The sequence below is a fragment of the Chiloscyllium plagiosum genome, chromosome 16 (genome assembly GCF_004010195.1).
Source record: "Chiloscyllium plagiosum isolate BGI_BamShark_2017 chromosome 16, ASM401019v2, whole genome shotgun sequence".
NCBI classification, from domain to species: Eukaryota; Metazoa; Chordata; class Chondrichthyes; order Orectolobiformes; family Hemiscylliidae; genus Chiloscyllium; species Chiloscyllium plagiosum.
In genome coordinates, this window is record NC_057725.1 from 54529136 (window position 1) to 54548297 (window position 19162).

Genomic DNA, 19162 nt, shown 5'->3' on the forward strand with positions numbered 1-19162 from the left:
CTGGGCTCGACCTCTCCCTCGCGCTGGGCTCGATCTCTCCCTCACGCTGGGCTTGATCTCTCCCCCACTTTGGGCTTGATCTCTTCCTCACGCTGGGCTTGATCTCTCCTCCACAGGGCTCGATCTCTGCCCCATGCTGGACTCGATCTCTCCCCACGCTGGGCTCGATCTCTCCCTCACGCTGGACACAATCTCTCCTCCACAGGGCTCAATCTCTGCCCCATGCTGGACTCGATCTCTCCCTCATGCTGGGCTCGATCTCTGCCTCACCCTGGGCTCGACCTCTCCCTCGCGCTGGGCTCGATCTCTCCCTCACGCTGGGCACAATCTCTCCTCCACAGGGCTCGATCTCTGCCCAAGCTGGGCTCAATCTCTCCCTCATGCTGGGCACAACCTCTCCTCCACAGGGCTCGATCTCTCCCTCGCGCTGGGCTCAATCAGTTGACAGGTCAGCAGCAGGACTTTTCCTACAATCTGGAATCCGGGGGAAGAGGTCTTGCTGACTGAGCATTACAGGCCAATCTGTGAGCATCAGTCTTTTGAATGATAGTGCTATGGGGCAGTGGTTAGTCTCACAGCGGCAGGGATCTGGGTTTAATTCCAGCCTTAAGTGACTGCCTGTGTGGAGTTTGCACATACTCCCCATTTCTGCATAGGTTTCCTCGGGGTTCTCTGGTTTCCTCCCACACTCCAAAGATGTGCAGTTCAGGTGGATTGGCCATAGTAAATTGCCCATGGTGTCTAGGGACATGTGGGCTAGGAGCATAAGCCATGGGAAAAGATGCAGGATCACAGGGATAGGATAGGGTAGTGGATCTGGATGTGATGCACTTTGGAGGGTTGGTGTGGACTCGATGGGCTGAAGGGCCTGACTTCACACTGTAGGGAGTCTATGATACTATTATAATGCTGACATGGCAGTATCTGCTGCTTGAATGTCTACCACAACAGGCCAAAGTACCAGCTCCCTGACAGATGATGGGAGGGGCTTGTGATGGAAAGATCATAGAGTGGAGGTAAAGGGACTTTGGCAACAGGGCAGACGTCTCATGGGATGCCCCCCCACCCGCCTCACTTCTTGAAACCAGGTCCCTCGATCCAACATTTAGCGCAGGGCCCGGCTGGGAAAAAGCAAATAGGCCAGGGTTTGTATGATATATGTCTCACATGGTGGGCCCCACTGCTAGCATCTGTGTTAATGCCTACAGCAGTGCGATGAGGCACTTTGTAGTCTTGTGGTGCATGGACATTGCAGCCCTGGGCAGCCATTGCTCCCCTAACCTTGAATTCCTCACCATCAAATGCCGCCCCTTCTAGCTACCTTGGGAATTTACCGCTGCTATACTAACTGCTGTGTACATACTACCACAAACAAAGGTTGAGGAAGCTTTGTTGTACTCCACCACTAACACTCTGGAGACAGAACACCCCAAGGCCTGTTCATTGTGACTGGCGACTTCAATCTTGCCAATCTAAGGAAGATGTCGCCCAAGTACCACCAGACCATTACCTGCCCCACCAGGGGCCTGAACATTTCAGACCACTGCCACACCACTGTGAAAGATACCTACCACTCCATCTCCTTTCCTCATTTCGGGAACTCCGACCACAATGCTGTGTTTCTTCTCCCGGCTTACAGGCAAAAAGCTCAAGCAGGAGACCCCCCTCGTGGATACAGGTCCAGTGCTGGTCGGAGGAGGTAGAGGATCAACTCCAGCGCTGTCTGGAATCGGCTGATTGGGCCATGTTCAAACAGTCCGCAGGTATCTTGGACGGGTACACCACCACTCAGAGACTTTATCAGCAAGTGTGTGGAGGACTGCATACCCAACAGGAAACCCTGGATATACAGGACATACAGAACCTGCTAAAAACCAGGCGTGAGGCCTTCATATCAAATATAAGGAATCCAAGTATGACCTTCGCAAGAGCCATTAAGACAGCCAAGGGCCAATACCGATCCAAACTAGAGACCCAGACAGACACCCAGTGACTATGGCAAGGACTGAATGACATCACAGGTTCTAAAAAGTGACAGTGTAAGATAGCAGACAATGACACTTCCCTCCCAGATAGTGTCAACACCTTCAATGCTCGCTTTGAGCAGAATTTCCAACAAGTCCTGACAAACCTATCCCAATAGACACTGCACCAGAGGCCAGATCAGCTTTCCTTCATGTGAATCCAAAGAAAGCAATGGGACCAGACAGAGTACCAGGTGTGCACTCAGAGCATTTTCATATCAACTGGCAGAGATCTTATTAGAAATCTTCAACGTCTCCCTGCAGCAGGCCACTGTCCCTGCCTGTTTCAAAAGGGCCATCATCATCCCTGTGCCTAAGAAGATTCATGCAGCATGTCTCAATGACTACTGCCCAGTGGCCCTAACTTCAGTGGTCATGAAGTGCTTTGAAAGGCTGGTCATGGCATTAATCAACTCCAGCCTCCCCACTACTCTTGATCCACTCGAATTTGCCTATTGGACCAATCGATGCACGTCAGATGCCATGTCACTTGCCCTTCACTCCTCCCTAGAACATCTTGACACCAAGAACAGCTATGTAAGAATCCTACTCATTGACTACAGTTCAGCCTTCAACACTATTATCCCCTCCAGACTGATTACTAAACTTAGTGATCTCGGACTAAGCCCCACTCTCTGCAACTGGATCCTCAGTTTCCTGACACACAGGCCACAATCAGTGAAGACTGGGGACCATATTTCATCTTCACTAACACTCAACACTGGAGCCCCCCAGGAGTGCGCACTCAGCCCCCGACTGTACTGCGTTGCCAAATAACAGACTAATGCTATTTACAAGTTCGCTGACGACACTACCATAGTCAGTTGAATCTCAGATGAAACAGATGAAACAGACTACAGACAGGAGGTGGAAGATCTGGAAAAATAGTGCACTGAGAACAACCTAGCTCCCAATGCTGGCAAAACCAAGGAACTCATTTTTGATTTTTGGCAGGATGTTACTCATGCCCCCCATACACATTAACAGCACAGAGGTTGAACAACTGGAGAGTGTCAAGCTCCTGGGAGTGGTCATCCTCGAGAAGCTTTCTTGGACTCTTCATGTGGACGCACTGGTTACAAAGGCCCAACAATGTCTCTTTTTCCTCAGGCAGCTGAGGAAATTTGACATATCGGTGAATACCCTTGCCAACTTTAATAGGTGCGCCATCAAGAGCATTCTGTCTGGAGGTATCACTACCTGGTATGGCAATTATACCGTTCAAGATCAGAGACAGTTACAGAGAGTGGTGAACTCAGCCCAGACAATCACAAAGGCTAACCTCCCATCTGTAGAATCCATCTAACAGGCTCACTGTCAAGGAAAGGCCACCAGCACTCTCAAAGATCCATCCTACCCTGGCAATGTTTTTCTCCAACCTCTACCATTAGGGAGAAGGTACGGAAGCCTGAACACATGCTCCAGCCGGTTTTGAAACAGTTTCTATCCTACTGTTGTTAGAATACTGAATGGACTCACAAAATCTTAACATTTGCCTATACCTGTGTTTTTGTTTTTGTCGCTAGTTACCTATTATTTACTTATCTATGCTATTTAACTCTGTGATCTGCCTGTATTGCTCGCAAGACAAAGCTTTTCACTGTGCCTCGGTACATGTGACAATAAATTCAATTCAATTCAATTCAATTCAATTTAAGTAGATGTTAATTAGCCACAAGGCAGTTGGCAGTGGAGTGGGAGCAATGTTCACAGGGCCCTCCTGCCATGGATTGAATGAGGGTAAAGGGAAGATGGGAGTTACCCTAACTGCCACCCTTCTTCCTCCTTGTGAACCAAACTATGGAGGGGCGAGTGTAAAATTCCAAACTGTGCTATTTGGTGTTTTGTATTAGGAACACTATTTTCTGTGAAAATCCGTCAATGTGATGAGCTGATCACATATCCTGATGAGACTCCAGCACTAGGCTCAGTCACAGAATATTTACACACAGGAGGCCATTCAGCCTGTTGTGTCCAAGAGTAACTCAGCCTGTACCACTCCCCTGCCTTTTATCCATAGACCTTTAATGTTTTCTCTCTTCATGTAATTCACTTTCGAAAACCATGATTGAATCTAGCTCTATTGTACTCTCAGCTAGCACAATCTAGATCCTAATCTTCATTGTGTCATAAAAACTTTGCTCTTGTCACCTCTGGTTCTTTTGTCATTCACTATAAGTCACTGTCCTCTAGTTCTTGACCTTTCCATCAATGCGAACAGAATCCTGTCTTCTCTGTTCTGACCCTTCAATATTTTGAACGCTATATCAGACCCCCTCTCAGCCTTCATTTCTCTGAAGAAACAAGGCCTAACATCACCAATTTATCCAGGTAACTCTATGTCTCATAGGCACAGCACAGATACAGACCCTTCAGTCCAACTCGTCCATGCCAACCGGATATCTTAACTTAATCTAGTCCCAGTTGCCAGCACTTGGTCATATCTCTCTAAACCCTTCCTATTCATATTCCCGTACAGATGCCTTTTAAATGTTGTAATTGTACCAGCTCATTCCATACGCGCACCACCTTCCGCATGAAAAAGTTTCCCCTTAGGTTCCTTTTAAATCTTTCCCCTCTCACCCTAAACCTATTCCCTCTAGTACTTGACTTCCCCACCCCAGGGAAAAGACCTTGTCCATTTACTCTTTCCCTGCCCACATGATTTTATAAAACTCTACAAAGTTGCCTCTCAGCCTCTGATGCTCCAGGGAAAACAGCTCCAACCTATCCAATTTCTGCCTGTAGTTCAAACCCTCCAACCCTGGCAACATCCTTGTAAATCTTTTCTGAACCCTTTCATGTTTCACAACATCTTTCCAATAGGAAGAAAATCAGAATTGTACACAGCAATCTCTTGAATCCTTTTTATACCATTTTATGCTGTCATACTTAACTAAAGTGTTGTGCCCAGAATTGTACACCATCCTCCACTTGAGCCAATGTTTTATAAAGGTTTATCATAATCTCTTTGTTTTGTACTTTATATCTCTACTTATAAAGCTGAAGATCTTAAATCCTAATTAACAACTTTTTTGACTTGCCCTGCCAACATTTGTGATTTGTGCTCCTATTCTCCCCACCTTTAGAATTATGTCCTTTATATTTGCATTTCCTCATTCTGTACCAGTTCATACTCCTCTGCATCAAAATTTCGTCAACAGGCGTTCAACGGTTTCATCAGTCTATATCCTACGAAAATCTATTTCTCTTCCCATCACTGTATGTTTGTGTCTGCTGCACAATTCGATATTGTTCCTGCCCTTCTAAATCTAAGTCATTCATACATATCAAGAAAATCAGTGGCACTGTGACCAACCCCTGGGGTCCTCTCTATCTATCTTCCGCTAGTTTGATAAACAGCGATAAAAATATCACAATGAGTTGCTGTGCCACTGCATTGGGATCGTGCTGAAGTTCTCACCAGAGCAAGACTTAGAAAAGGAGGCTTAATATTGAGATACTTAATACCTCGCTGGTCACTGGTGAAGTGCCAGATAGCTGGAAGATAGCTCATATAGCTCCTTTAGAAGTGCAGCAAGGTAATTATAGACCAGTTAGTCTGATGTCAGTGCTAGGGAAATTATTGGAAAAAATTCTGAAGGACAGGATCGATTAATACTTGGAAAGGTGTGAATTGATCAGGGATAGTCAGCACAGGTTTGTTACAGAGTGTCAGAGAGTGATTCATATTTAGTTGAGGTATTTGAAAAAATGATTGATGAAGTTAGTGAAGTTGTTGTGGTTTACATGGACTTCAATCAAGCCTTTAACAAAGGCCACATGGAAGGCTGATACAAAGGTTAAGAGCCCATGGAATCCAAGGCAAGTTGGCAAACTGAATCCAAGATGTTTACAAATAGGAGACAAAGAATGATGATGGAGAGTTTTCTTTAAGAGTCAAGAGTAGCTTTATTTGCCATTTCTACCCATACGCACTGATACAGTAAAAATGAGACAGCATTCCTCCAGGACCAAGGTGCTGGATGGACAGCACAAACTACAAGATCATACACAGGGCATATGTTTGTAGTTTGAAGCCTGTGACCAGCGGTGTACCACAGGGTACAGTGCTGGAACCCTTGCTATTTGTTATTTACATTAACGACTTAGATGTGAAAGTAGATGGCATAATTAGTAAGTTTACAGATGACGCAAAAGTTGATGGTGTTCTTAAAAGGAGGATGGTCTCAGGCTACAGTCTGATATTGATCAGCTGGTAAATTGGGGAGAGCAACGGCAGATGCAATTTAATGCCAATAAGTATGAAGTGATGCAGTTGGTAAGCTTTAATAAGGGAAGGATGCACACAATGAATGGCAGGTTCCCAAGGAGTATGAGGAACAAAAGGACCTTGGTGTACAAGTCCATGCATCCCTGAAGGTATCAGCCAAGTAGACAGAGTGATGAAGAAGGCATATGCTTGCCTTCATTACCCACAATGTAGGAAGTCTTGTTACAAATTTATAACACTTTGGTTAGGCTACAGGTGGAATACTGTGTGTAGTTCTGCTAACTGCACTATCGGAAGGGCGTGATTGCACTGGACAGGGGGCAAACTGAGATTTTCTATCCCAGGATGTTGCCTGGGATAGAAAGTCTCAGTTATGAGGAGACATTGGATTGTTTTCCTCAAAGCTGAGGGGGGAATCTGAATGAGGTGTACAAAATTATGAGAGGTATCGACAGCGTAGATCAGCGTAGAATTTCTTCCCCATGGCATCTCTTTCCCATGTCTAAGGTTTAAAATGAGGAGTAAATGGTTTTGAAGAGATCTGAGAAAGAATTTTTTTTTTGCCCAGAGAATCATAGAATCCTTGCAAAGCAGAAAGAGGCCAGTCAGCCCATCAAGTCTGCACTGTCCTTCTGAAAAGCATCCACCCAGACCCAGCCCTCAGCCTATCCCCAAAATCTCACATTTCCAATGGCTAACCACCTAACCTGCACACAATGGGCAATTTAACATGGCCAAACCACTTAACCTCCACATTTTTGGACTGTGGGAGGAAACCAGAACACCTGGAGGAAGCCCACACAGGTACAGGTACACACACACACACACACACACACACACACACACACACACACACGAAGTGAACTTAGGTCACTGGCACTTTGAGGCAACAGTGCTATCCACTGAGCCACTGTGCCAACCAGAGGGTGGAAGAAATATGGAAATGCTGCCTGAAATGATGATAGTGACAGATCTTTCACAACAGTTAAGAATTATCTGGATGAATACTTAAAATGCCAAGGCATAGTAGACTATGGATGAGTGCAGGTAATTAGGATTTAAAAAGTGGAGTTTGCAGTTTGTTGGTTGGCATCGATGTGGTGGGCCGAATGGCCTGTTTCTATGGTGCATGACTATATGAGTCTAACTTTGAATTATACTGGAGTACTTTGTGGTTTATATTTACTTGTCTCGTAACCATCTGCTTATGGACATACATATAATCAAGGAACAGCAGGAGGCTCTGAAGAGTTATGAAAAGTTGGATGATGAGAGAGCACTTTTCTTGAAAAGAGAATCAAGACTTAGAGGCTAATGTTTCAAACTAAAAGATCAGCCATTTAAAGGCGAGGAGGCAAAATGTTTTCTCTCAGCGGGTCACGTGTCTTTGAAATCTGGAAAAGCATTGGAAACAGAAACCGTGATTATCTTTAAGGCTGGGATGCATAAGGTCTGACAATGCAAAATGGTGAAAGGTTAGCAGGGTAGGCACAAATGTAGTTAAGAGGTTATAATCAGATCGGCTGTGACCTTATTACATAGCAGAACAATTTCGAGGGGCCAAATGGCCTACTTCTGCTTATATGTATATTCATAAGATGCAGAGGCAGGGAATGGGGGAGGTGTGGATACAGCAAAAAAGGAAGGTCCCTGATTAGGTGGAAGATAGGAGCAAATGAATCACAAAAGAGATCAAGGAGCCAGGCAGAAGGAGATGGTAACGAGACAAGTTAAAAAAAGTGGGCCAGAGCAGGTAAATTGAAATGGCAACAAAAATGATAAACAGATGCAATCTGAAAATTTGAAGACAATGAGGCAGGGAAGTTTAGAGAGGGAATTCCAGAACTTAGGGCATTGGTAGCTGAAAGCACATTCACCGATGGTTAAGTGACTAAAATTGCTGAAGATGCCAGAATTAATAGCGCATGGAGGTATTAGACGATTATAGAGCTTCACAAGATGACAGAGAAAGAAATGGGCAAGGCAACAGATGGACCTGAAAACAGAGACAAAAATGTTGAAATTGAGGCTTTGCTTGACCACCTAGATCAGCGAGCACAGGGGTGGATGGGTGAATGGGGCAGAGTAAGGGCACGGACTTATGGAGACTAGAATGTAGAGACCAGTCAGGAGTTTGTTGGAGTAGCCAGATTTCAGGCAGAAGTTGAGTCTGGAGATGTCAGGCAGGTGGCGATAAGCAGTCTTAGTACTGTTACAAATTTGCTGTTGCAATGGTGCAACAGCAAAAGGAGGTGAAGTTAAGTCCAAACAGGTGTAATGTGTCTATACTTGACACTTAATGTCGAGATCAACAATTTAAGGTCTTACAGCACCATATGGAGAACAGGCAAAGGGAGGTAGGGGGAAATATAAAAGGAAAATCAGTGATAGAATGGAAAGCAGGAGAAGTTAAATGACAAAAGGGATGACAATGCAAAGAAAAAGAAGATGAAAACAAAGAAATAAAATATGGGAAATAATAGATACATACATTGTCTGAGAAAGAATGGGACAGAAGTTGTGATCTAAAATTATTGAGCATAATGCTAAGTGTTGATTAGACATGTTACAGCCTTCTGGTCTCATTATTATCTCTTTTTACCTTAGCAGCATAATCCAGACATCCAAAATATCACAAACCTTCCCTTTCATTCTGCCCTCGCCACACCCCTTTCTCTACAATTACATCTCTAACTTCTTCCAGCTTTGGTAAAAGCTTAATGATCTGAAACATGAGTGATTTTTCTATTTTTACAAATGCAAGCAGGACTATTGAGTAATTGAAAGCATTTGTTTTGCTTTGATAACACATTTATACTTGAGCATCCTGCTCCTCATATCATAATCCAGAAACTTGAAGTGGTCTGACTCAGAGGCATAAACTGATCAAGATACTACTGTAAGTCATTGCACTCTGGGTAAGAAAACAGGCGAGAAATTGGATGCTTGATCACAGGAGGCGGGGGAAATGTAAGAATGAAAGGTGAGTCATTACTCTGGTCAACTCTGACACACAAGACAGCAGTTAGTAGCAAAACAACATGAGCAAAAACCAATTTCTTGTCCACAAGTCTCAACTAGAGCAAAGGGGAGGGAGGAATTCATGTTGCAGAAGCATGACAAGAACAGCAATTTGTATTTATATGGAGCCTTTCACAAATTAAAACTTTCCAAGGAGCTTAACAGAAGTGTTATCAAGCAAAACTTTTACTCTAAGTCACTGATGAAGCTTGAAAATTGCTGAGTTTAATCATTTATGACACAGCAGTTGCATTATTTGGCAAAGGTAAAAAAAAGACTGATTTGGGACCGACTCACCAGAGATGATGTCTGTCATTGAAACAAAACAGAAAGTCCCCATGATGCATAACATGATTCTAAAAGCGAATACTGCATGGATTGAAAATAGCCAAGAGGTCATGCAAAAGGCATGACGATACTGTGCAAACTAACACTGGACCAGCCAAGCCAAGAGAAGTAAACTAATGTCCCATTGAGTTGAATACAATTATGAGCTGTACTCCAGTAAGACAGTGAGAGTGGTGCTGGAAAAGCACAGCAGGTCAGGCAGCATCCGAGGAGCCAGTAAATCGACGTTTCGGGCAAAAGCCCTTCATCAGGATGAAGCACCACACTCTCGACTCTAATTTCCAGCATCTGCAGTCTTCACTTTCACTGCAGTGAGACAGACCTCTTCAATTGTGCATTTGGCATTCTCTTGCCACTTCCTGTCATTGTTGAGTTAGATGGAGAGGTTGAGTTTGAAAAGGTCTTTGGTAGCTCAGCAAGTAGAAAGACTTTTGGAGCAAGAATGGAACTCCAGCCAACAGCTCAACAATTACAGAGGCGTCTAATCCTCAGCTTCACTGGGAAGGTCTTTGCTGGGAACATGATAAGAAGACTCCATTGACTTGCAAGCATAGTTCATACAGAAAAAGAGTGTGGTTTCTGTGCTGGTAAACCTACATGATCTTCTCCATGTATCAGTAATAAGGAACGCATAGGGAGCAAGACATACCTCTTTACCTTATTACATATATGCCAATAAAGCATTGGCATGATCGGCAAGGCAGGACTTTACAGGATTTTTGGAAAATAGTGACTGTTCACCAAGGCTTGTTGTATTATCTCTTCATTTCATGATAGCAAGCCCTGGGCATTTTGATTGCTGTATTTCTGGTTGTTTCAGGGTGAAGAGAGGAATAAGACATGGCTGTGCACAGCCTCCAATTGGTTCGGCATTTTCTTCTCCACACTCCTGACTTTTGCCTTCCCCACAGTCATGGAAGTCATCTACCTGCAGATGACATGCTTTATAATCTGTACAGAATAAAAGATAGGATAAAAATACAGCATGTCATGATTAGAAAACTCTTCTATGCAATAATGTAACATTAGATGCTTATTCAGAATCCGCAAGGATTAGGAAGGGCCCGTTCCTATATTGTACTGTAATGTAACACTACTAAAACTCATTCACCGCCCTGTAACATTTCCCTTACCATCCTTGTCAGGAAAACTGTGGCTATTGGTAAGGAAGATGTACGCCCTTGATGACATGAAATAACACCCCACTTTCAATGGAATCTGTTAGCAGATTCTGCTACCTTGGATCCATAGGAATAGACAATTTGTGTCTTGATAAGTTCATAAAATATTGGAGGAGAATTAGGCCATTTGGCCCATCAAGTCTGCGCTGCCATTCAATCATGGCTGATATGCTCCTCACACCCATTTTCCTGTCTTCTCTCCATATCCCTTTAACCTATTACCAATTAAAAGTCTAACTCCTCCTTGATGCAGAAACAGATACACATAGAAGCAAAGCTACCCCTTTCAGCTGACTCACAAAACATGCACCGAATAACATTCAGCTGAATCCAGACTAAGATAGTGGTTTATGCATGCTGAGTTTGCAGCCCCTTGTTTGTTGACTGTGAAATATGGACAACATACAGCTATCAAGACCAGAAGCTCAACATCCTCCACCTTCACTGTTTGAGGACCATCCCGGACATCTCATGAAATCACATACCAGTGTGTTGGCAGTCACCAACCGGAGTCATAGAGTCATACAGTATGAAAACAGACCCTTCAGTCCAACTCGTTCATGCCTGCCAGGTTTCCTGTGTTGGCCCAAATTCCTCTAAACCTTTTGTATTCGTGTACAAGTCAAACGCCTCTTAAGTGTTGCAACTGTACCCACCTCTATCACTTGCTCTGGCAGCTCATTCCATACATGTGCCACCCTCTGTGTGAAAAAAATTACCCCTCAGGTCCCTTTAAAATCTTTCCCCTCTCACTTTAAACCTATGCTCGCTAATTTTGAATCTCCTACCCTATTCACCTTATCTGTGCCCCTCATAATTTTATAAACCTCGATAAGGTCACCCCTCAACCTCCTACATTCCAGGGAAAAAGCCCCACCCTATCCAACCTCTCCTGATAACTCAAGCTCTCCAGTCCTGGTAACATCATTGTAAATCTTTTCTGTACCCTTTCCAATTTGATAATATCCTTTCTATAGCAGGGCGAGCAGAATTCTCAGACTCAGGCATGTTTGCATGTCGGAACACGATCACGTACCCAGGAATTTTGTGAGTAGCCAGATCCAGAAGATCAGAAGAACACCCATAGTTCCACTTCAAGGATGCTTATAAGACTAATGTGAAAGCCCTGAAAGTAATTTTTCACATGTGGGAGATATTAGCTGACACCAAAGGTAAATGGGAACATCACCTGCGAGCCCAATGCGATGATTCATGTCCACAGCATTCTGGTAACACTGAAAGCAACAGCTTGCAATGACACGGTGGCTCAGTGGTTAACTCTGCTGCCTCACTGCACCAGGAACCCAGGTTCAATTCCAACATTGGGTGATTGTCCATGTGGAGTTTTCGCATTCTCCTTGTGTTTGCGTGGGTTTCCTCTGGGTGCTCCGGTTTCCTCCTACAATCCAAAGATGTGCAGGTTAGGAGCATTGACCATGCTAAATTGCTCATTGTGTCCAGGGATGTGTACGTTAGCTGGATTAACCATGGAAAACACAGGATAATAGGGGGTGTGGGGGGTGAGGTGATGGGTCTGGGCAGAATGTTCTTTGGAGGGTCATTGTGGACTTGTTGGACCAAAAGGCCTATTTCCACTTTCTAGGGATTTGAGGCCCCCTGAAATCTATCTTTATGTGTGGTACCTGGGCCAAAACCTGCCCAAATACACTGGTCTCATTAACCATCAACAAAAGTGCACCCCATGAAGCTATTTGCTTCATGTCCAACACCTTGTCCACACTTACATGGGAAATATGAACAGGAGTTGGCCACTCAGCCCCTCAAGCCTGTTCCACCATTCAATAAGTAGACAGGCAGGAGGCTGAAAGAACACAGCAAGCCAGGCATTACAGAAGTCGATGTTTTGACTTTAACCCTTTTTCAGGACTTGGTGTGGAGGGAGCTGCAGATAAAGGGGATGGTGGGGGCGGGGTGGTGAAGTGGGGATAGGCGAAGACAGGTCGAGGGGTTGGTCAATGGGAGGGATGAATCTGGTTGGTGGCATGGAGGGGGAGGGGCGGTGAAGGGCACTGGGAGATAGAGAGGAAGGTTATTTGTAATTGGAGGACTCAAGCCGGGCTAAAGGCTGCCCAGGTGGAAGATAAGGTGTTGTTCCTCCAACAGGCGCTGTGCTTTGTTTTGGCAATGGAGGAGACCAAGGATGGGCATGTCGAAAAGGGAGTGGTTAGGGGAAGTGAAATGGGTGGTGACTGGGAGGTCTGGTTGGCCCCTGCGGGCCCAATGAGATACACGGTGAGCCATGCCCTGAGTTTACGTTTGGTCTCCCTGGTGTAGAGAAGGCCACATTGGGAACACCTGATGCAGTAAACTCGGTTGGAAGAGAGGCAGGTGAACCTCTATCTCACCTGGAAGGTCAGTTTGGGGCCCTGGTTGGTGGTGAGTGGGGTGGTGTACGGGCAGGTTTTGCATCTTTTCCGGTTGCAGAGGAAGGTACCTGGGGGGGGTTGGGGGGGTCAGTGGGGAGAGTAGCCTGATGCAAGGGCTTTCAGCAGGAACGGTCTTTGTGGAAGGCAGAGAGCAGTGGGGAGGGGAAGATGTTCTTGGTGATGGGGTCTATTTGGAGTTGGCTGAAGTGTTTGAGGAAGATGGGTTGGATGTGGAAACTGGTGGGGTGGTAGGTGAGGACAAGGGGGACTCTGTCTTTATTGTTTTGACAGGCGGGGGTTTAGAATGGGGAATGGAGCTGGTGTGTCGGAGGGTTCTCTGGATGATGGAAGGAGGAAAGGCACGTTGTTCAGAATAGCTGGACATCTGGGATGCTCGCGAGTGGAATGTCTCCTCATCCAAGCAGATGTGGCAGAGGCGGACGAATTGGGACAATGGATGGAGTTCTTGCAGGATACTGGATGGGAGTTGGAGTAGTCCAGGTTGCTATGGGAGTCTGTGGGTTTGTAGTAAACGTCCATCTGGAGACTGTTGCTGGAAATGAAATGGTGAGGTCAAGAAAGGGGAGGGAGATGTCTGAGAGTGACCAAGTGATAGCAAATTTTGAGAAGATTTGTTGCTCAGGTTGAGGTTCTGGATATAAGGTCGCTCGCTGAGCTGGAATGCTTGTTTTCAGATGTTTCATTGCCATACTAGGTAATACCATCAGTGAGCCTCCAGTGAAGCACTGGTGGTATGGCCCACTTTTTATCGATGTGTTTAGGTTTCTTTGGGTTTATGATGGCATCTTCTGTGATTATGTTATTTCTTGTTCTTTTTCTCAGGGGGTGGTAATTGGAATCCAAGTCAATGTGTTTGTTGAGAGAGTTCTGGTTGGAGTGCCATGCTTCTAGGAATTCTCGCATGTGTCTCTGTTTGGCTTGTCCTAGGATGGACAAGCCAGAGACATGCGCGAGAATTCCTAGAAGTTCAACTCTGGAAATTGTGTGCGAAGTTGATGAACTGCTCCAGTTCAGCCTTGGTGCAGGATGCTGCACCGATGTAGTCATCGATGTAACGGTGGAACAGATGGGCTACAGTGCCTGTGTAGGTACTGAAAAGAGACTGTTCGATATAGCCGACAAAGAGGCAGGCGTAGCATGGGCCCATCCGGGTTCCCATGGCCCACCCACTTGATTTGGAGGAAATGGGAGGAGTTAAAAGAAAACATTGAGGGTGAGGACCAGTTCAGCGAGGTGGAGGAGGGTATTTGTGGAGGAGACTGGATGAGTCTATTGGAAAGGATGAAGCAGACGGCCTGGAGGCTGTCTTTGTGGGATGTGGATGTGTATAAGGAAAGCATTGTGGGCCGGGGAACTGGAAATTGTTGAAGAGATGAAGGGCATGGTTGGTGTTGCAGATGCATTCATTTAAGATCATGCAGGGCTGAGGGTGCTGATGGCGAGCACAGTAAACCAACCCTACGGAATTTCATAGAATGCTAGCAAACAAAACCTGAAACTCTGTCACAGACATAGATCTTAAGACAGATGGCAAAAAAAAATAGGTTAAAACATTGTCCAATTAACCACATTAGAAACAATTGTCCAGAGAATTCCAGAATTTGGCATCTTGGCAGTGGAAGACAATGCCATCAATGATGAAGTGATTCCAATCAGGGACTTACTATTGGCCACAATTGGAAGAACACAGAGGTTGCACATAGGAACTGTTGGAGGTTACAGAGATAAAGAGAAAAGACCAAAGATCATCTTCGACATTCCGAGTTCTATTCACTCCACTATTGACAGCTGTCTGTGCTCTGCAATTCCCTCCCTAAACCACAACTTCCCTCCACCACACTTCCCTCCGTTTAAGACGCTTGTTAAAACCGACCTATTTAACCAAGGTTTCCATCACCATTCCCAAACGTCTCCTTACGTGGTTTAGTGTCAAACAGCTTTGTCTCAGCACACTCCTCTGAACAACTGTAGGGGTTGAGGGAGGTGGTGATGAGATCGAGCCGAGTGTTGTCACAGTATTTGTGGAACCTGATGTGGTTTTGGACGACGCTGCTGAGGGAAAGAAAGTGAATTTCAATGTAATTTTCAAAAAGGGACTTGGATAAACACTTGACAAGGAAAAATAATTGCAGGGTTCTGGGGGAACAGCAGCTGAGTAGGATTAAGCGTGGAACTCTTTCAAAGAGTTGGCATAGGCATGATAAACTAAATTTCCTCCAGTAGTACTGTATCATTTTGTGAAAATAAAACAAATAACAAACTCTCTGAGTTGGGGCATCATTCCAACCTGTCATAGTGTTGCTGTCTTCTAATGCACAGTGGGCTATTCTATAAAAGCTTCAAATATTCATTTTGAAAGAAAAGGATTGTTCAACTTCAAGCTGCTTTCTTGAATTAAGGGTGAACCTTGCAGTGACCTTGCATTGGGCAGTGCTTCTTTCCTGCAATGACTGTATATCCCAGAAGACAGCAACAGTCCTCTTTGTAACTGGTAACAAGGCAATGGATCTGGTGCTGTAGATGGCGCTGGCAATTCTTTTGCAAAGAAGTGAGCTAAGTTGAATGCACTGCTAACCAAGTGGTTTTCGAATTTCTAACCCTTCTTATGCTCTACACATTATCTGTAGCCCTGCTAACAGAGGAGGCAGTGCTGGTAGACATGGAAAGGTTGAAGGTCCTTCAGGAAAGAGTTGAAATTAAAATATCTGCATTGGAAGGAGGTATTAGAGATGTCCCAGAAGAGGTTTTTCATACAGGTAAGCTTTCAAGAGGGGAATTCAAATAGGATGGCATGGTGGCTCAGTGGTTAGCACTGCTGCCTCACAGCGCCAGGTACCTGGGGCTCAATTCCATCCTCAGGCGACTATCTGTGTGGAGTTTGCACATTCTCCTCCTGTCCATGTGGGTTTCCTCCCACAGTCCAAAGATGTGCAGGTTAGGTGGTTTGGCCATGCTAAATCGTCCAGGGATATGTAGGTGAAGTGGATCAGCCATAGAAAATGCAAGGTTATTGGGTGGGATGCTCTTTGGAAGGTCAGTGTAGAGTTGACGGGCTGAACAGCCTGAACCCCGTCCCCCCCCTCACCCGCACCCCCACACTGTAGGGATTCCATGAAAAAAGAGTAGAGAGGTTTAATTTTGCTTACAGTGTGTATGTGAAGCCTCATAGGCCAAAGGCATGGCCATCAGGTCTGAAACAAAAGTCTGTGGGTGGCACGGTGACACAGTGATTAGCATTGCTGCCTCACAGCGCCAGAGACCTGGGTTCAATTCCCGCCTCAGGCAATTGTGTGGAGTTTGCACATTCTCCCCGTGTCTGCGTGGGTTTCCTCCAGGTGCTCCGGTTTCCTCTCACAGTCCAAAAATGTGCAGGTTAGGTGAATTGGCCATACTAACTTGCTCATAATGTTAGGCGAAGGGGTAAACGTAGGGGAATGGGTCTGTGTGGGTTGCTCTTCGGAGGGTCAGTGTGGACTGGTTGGGCCGAAGGGCCTGCTTCCACACTGTAGGGAATCTAATCTAATCTAATTTATGTCAGAGCAAGTGTGGGAGTTGCTGGAGTAGGTTACTGAGATAAGGAGAGACAAGGTCGTGGAGGATTTGAAAAACAAAAAAGAATCTGAAGATTTGCGGCTTAGCCTGAAAGTTAAAATCCCAATGAAGGCTGCACGTTTGTGACATTTGAGATATGGCAAGCATTCAAGAATTACAGGTGCGAATGCGCCACTGTGTAAAAGTCACATCGGTGACATGTGATGCCAAGGAACGGATCCAGCTCCTTGTTTCAGTACAAAGGCAATTACAGGAAAGGGTTATCAGTAATCTGATTGGTGCTGTTACCAGCAAGAAAAATGGAAAGCTATTGTTTGTATAAAATGAGACCTTCAGTGAGAATGCATGCTGTTATTAAAGGCATTTCCACATTAGGTGCAGGTTTTTGTTGCTGTTCTCCCCCACTTTCGGCCCGGCTGAAGTCATTCTTCAAATGTGAAGCTGCCAACTCACAAAATCCACAGAAAGACAGGTTCTGCAGCCCATGGAAGAAAGGCCACTGAGACAGCATGTATTTCTGACTGAAACAAGTAGCAAGGTCAATTTAAACAGATCTCTTCGGGTATCACTTGAAAAGAAACCTACTTACACATTTTGCATTGAGAGATTCTGGTGATTGGTTAAAAAGTATTGTTACATCCAGTGGTTAAGTACAATGACCTTCCATTTCAGATAAAATTAGAGAATGAACTTGGAGTTAACATAATTTAAAACAAAGTCTTGAATGAACACAGAGGCAGCATGTTAGAATCGTTTTTGTACTGTGGATGTCTAGGAATGTTCAGGACTGGCTAAAAAAGGAAAAAGGCTGGATAAAAAAGAAAAGAGAGACATTTAACAGTTACAAACAAAGCAAAACAATTAAGACCCTAAAGAGATATAAGAAGTGCAAGGGCAGAATTCAAGAACCCAATTAGGAGAGCAAAGAGGAGTCATGAAAATACATTGGTAGGTAATAATCCCAAAATATTCTACAGGCATATCAAGGGGAAGGGAATAACCAAGGAAGAAGTAGGGCCCATTAGGAACTAATCTGTGCATGAACCAGAGAACATTAGTAGAGTGCTAAATGAGTATTGTACATCAGGGTTGACTTTTGGACTGGAGGCCTGTGACCAGTGGTGTGCCACAAGGGTACACAACGTTTTATCGATTATATGAATGCTTTGGATGTAAATATAGGAGGTACGGTTAGTACGTTTGCAAACGAAATCAAAATTGGTGGTGTAATAGATGGTGAAGATTATCTCAGCGTACAACGGGAGTTTGATCAGAGGGGCCAGGGCTGAGGAAAAGCAGATGGCGTTTAATTTCGATAAATGTGAGATGTTGCATTTTGGTAAGGTAAACCAGGGCAGGGTCCTGGGGAGTGGTGCTAAACAAAGAGACCTAGGGGTGCAGGTTGGAGTCAAGAATGTGGTGCTGGAAAAATACAACAAATTAGGCAGCAGCCGATGAGCAGGAAAGTTGACGTTTTGGACATAAACCCTTCATCAGGAATCTTGGAGTGCAGGTGCATAGTGTCTTAAAAGTGGAGTTGTAGGTAGACAGGGTGAGGAAGAAAGCATTTGGCATGCTTGCCTTCATTGGTCAGAACATTGAGTATAAGAGTTGGGATGTCATGTTGCGGTAGACAGAATGTTGGTGAGACCACTTATAGAATACTGCATACAATTCTGGTCACCCTTCTATTAGAAGGATGAACTTGAGGGGGTGCAGAAAAGTATTAAAAGGATGTTGCTGGGATTGGAAGGTGTGAGCTATAGGGAGAGGCTGATAGGCTGGGGATATTTTCCCTGGAGCATCCAAGTTTGAGAGGTGACGAGAAAGAGGTTTATAAAATCATGGAAGATATGGATAGAGTAAGTTGCCAAGGTATATTTCCTAGGGTGTGGGAGTCTAAGATTAGAAGGCATAGGTTTAAATTTGAAAGGGGAAAGATTTAAAAAGAACCTGAAGGATAACTTTTTCACCAGAGGGTGGTGCGTGTATGTAACAAGTTGCCAGAGGAAGTGAACGTAGATAAGAATTACATCATTTAAAAGGCATCTGGATGGGCATATGAATAGGAAAGGTTTACAGGGATATGGGCCAAGTGCTGGCAAATGGGACTAGATCAGATTGGGATGTCTGGTCAGCACAGATGAGTTGGACTAATGGGTCTGTTTCAGTGCTATATGACTCTATGACTGAATTTTGCATGTAGAATGATCTGCTGTTTATCCCTCTTCAGATTAACTGCTTAAATTGATGGGGAGATGGTGCTGTTAATATTAGTGAACTAGTAATCCATCTGTTTAGGCTAAAGCTATGGGTTCAGATTCCGCCATGGCAATTTAAATACAAAACGTTAATCTGAAATGAGAGTGCCTGTCTGAGTAACTGTTTATAGAT